Raw genomic sequence first — 2,692 nt, 5'->3', positions numbered from 1 at the left:
TCAAATATATAATATTTTTTAACCATGTAAGTAAGTTTGGCATTTTTAGGCCCCCTATTGATGGAAATCCTTAAACGCCTTAACTTGCATATGCTTTTGGCCGGCTCTGTTGGTGGTGATATAACGGTGGTGATAGGTGGCTATATGGGGCTCCTTTGTGTCACTTGATCATTGTGTGCTCTTCACAGCCTACCTGAGAATTGTTGCTGACCATGTCCGTTACTTTAAGGTCACAGTGTTCTCATCTTCTGATGGAAACTTCCAGAATCTGTGAGTTGGTTCTATGTCAAAAAGAATGAAGGCAGCTCTGAACTGGTCCAAAGAATGGTTTGTGAAAGACAGTTAAAAAAAAAAATCTCCTCTACCCTTTTTCTCAGAGCCCAGACAGCGAAGAGTTGCTATAGGGCGCCATCATGTGGTAAAAATATTTCACAAAAAATATTTATGGTGTTTGTTGGTTGGCCTGAACATAAAAGCACTTTTCAGCATTTATAGTTGTCTATAAATTTCATAGAGTAATTTTTAAAAGACAAAATACCACAAAAATAAATCAAGAACACCTCAGCGTAAATGTCTGAGTTCAATGAACAAACACTTTTATCATTAAAAGACATCAAGTTTGTAGGGAAGTGAGTTTGAACATCCTTTGCGGTTGCATTGGCCATGCTGCAACATAAGGGAAAAACAGTGTGTAGCTGTTCCTTTTAGCTAAGAAAACATTTCACAATAATTGGTTTGAAAAGTTATTTCAACTCTGAAAACAAATTACATCAATATTTGTGAGTAAAAAAATTATAACTCAACTATTTGTCAACTTAATATTACCAAAAATTCTAAATTAATATTAGGTTGCTTCAACATAATCATGTTTTGGGAGTTTGAGGTAAATCACATTGGTTTCCTAAACCAGTTGAATTAACGGGACCTAAAAATGACATGCTGGGTTTACTTGATAATAAGCAATGGTAACTTAAAATGCTGAGTGGAAATTGTTGCCACCATTTTTCTAAATGAATCTCAAAAGAAAAAAACAAGTCAGACAAAAGAGGTTTTTATTATAGAGGATATAAAATAAATATACATGACTTTTTTCTCATTAACAGTCATTTGTACAGTGACATTTGGACAAGTTTGCTAAAAGCAGCTAAATAAACATCTGATTTTCCTGCGCGGGCTGTTGCTGCCTCATCTATAAACGCTATGAAAAAAGACAACACATATAGGCCATATGTAGATTCCAAAGTCATGTGCAGGCCAACTCTCTCTCTCACACACACACGCACACTCATACCAAATACAGATAGGAGAGTGGACAGACGCTCCAACAAGCAAAGCTCTGTGTTTCCTCCTGCAGCTCAGGGAGAGCATTCTGGGACAACCAGCGAGGGGGGATTGGAAGGGACTGGGTTCTGCGCCAGTGGGGCAACACCATTAATGATGCGGCAGATGTCATAGTCAGACAGTGGGGAAGTGGGGGGTTGTCCGGTCAGACTGTCAGTTCCCGAAACCACACACACACACAAAAAACATAACTTGTAGAAGCACATGAAGGGTCAGTGCAACCCCTCACAAGGTAAAAAGCTCATGGGGTTGAACAGATCCTGTCTCTTAACAGTGCGGGAGGGCTTAAAGAACCGATGGACGCTTGGCACGGCAGGAATGGCAGGAACTGAGCTGTGCGGGTGGAGCATCTGTCCGTCTGTACAAACTGTGGGACAATAAGTGCTAACGTTCTCAACTGGAAAAAAGGCAGGCACATGCAACACTATTCAAAAACAGCGAGAAGAGAAGGAGAGTGACCTATGGTGCACCAGAGTTTAATAGTGTGCACTGCCAGGAACTTTAGTGTCCAAAGTGAGACAATAAAGAACAGTAAATACTTTCTTTCAACTTATCACTATGTAAGGTATCTTAGCAACAACAGTGCATTAGAAGACAATTATCTTATTAGTATCTCAATGAGGAAGTCTTAAAATGTGGTTATGTACAGCATCTCAAAACAGACTTAGAACTAGCAATGTGTGACAATAATAATCTGTCAGCAGAGGAACCACACGCTCGCCCTCAGTCGGGATTCTCTGCAGTCCTCTGAGGTGAGACACATCAAAGTCATGCTAAATGTGGATGCTTAGCTGCTAGGAGTTAAAAAAGGTCAGAGAACACAAACTGAAATGGCATGTTCGGACGATAAAAAGAAAAGGCACCATCCACACAAAACAAAAGGTGGATCATCATCATTCGGTGCTGTGAAGACAGCTGTGGGTCTACGGTTGCGTTTCCATTGACCTTCAAATTGCGCAAATCGGAATTATGCAAATAGATCCGCTTAATGGAAACACGGAAATTTAAAAAAAGGAAACACTCAAGTTTATTGATAAAAGGTTTTTGGGCTAGAAACTGCAATTCCGAAATTGTGAGGGGGATTTTGATATTGTTTAGCTTACTATTGACAAAGTTTTGCACACATTTGTAATGGAAACCCAGCTTATGTTGGGCTCACAGCAGAACAAGTTGGACCAACGACCAATCATTCAACGGCAGTTCATCAAAAGGAGCCAGAAAGTATCACATCAAAACAAGTTAGAATGCTGTGCAAAGTGGAATATTTCTTGTCAGTCATCTTAAGTTTTCTTTACCTGTAAGCAGTAGCCATTCAAATTGCAAAAAAAAAAATAATAAAATTATATATATA

General features: G+C 39.2%; 1 long non-coding RNA gene across 1 annotated transcript; it reads right to left on the bottom strand.

Moving 5' to 3' along the window:
• Positions 1–1,035: 1,035 nt before the first annotated feature.
• On the bottom strand, positions 1,036–2,680 carry LOC107836691 (uncharacterized). The gene is made up of 2 exons (XR_001662632.1): positions 1,509–2,680; positions 1,036–1,284 (listed from the first exon to the last, which is right to left on the bottom strand). It is a non-coding gene; the product is annotated as an uncharacterized LOC107836691 (long non-coding RNA).
• Positions 2,681–2,692: the final 12 nt, after the last annotated feature.

This window comes from Poecilia formosa, unplaced genomic scaffold, assembly GCF_000485575.1.
Source record: "Poecilia formosa unplaced genomic scaffold, Poecilia_formosa-5.1.2 Scaffold75, whole genome shotgun sequence".
Classification (NCBI taxonomy): Eukaryota; Metazoa; Chordata; class Actinopteri; order Cyprinodontiformes; family Poeciliidae; genus Poecilia; species Poecilia formosa.
This window is presented reverse-complemented; position numbering and strand designations above follow the sequence as displayed.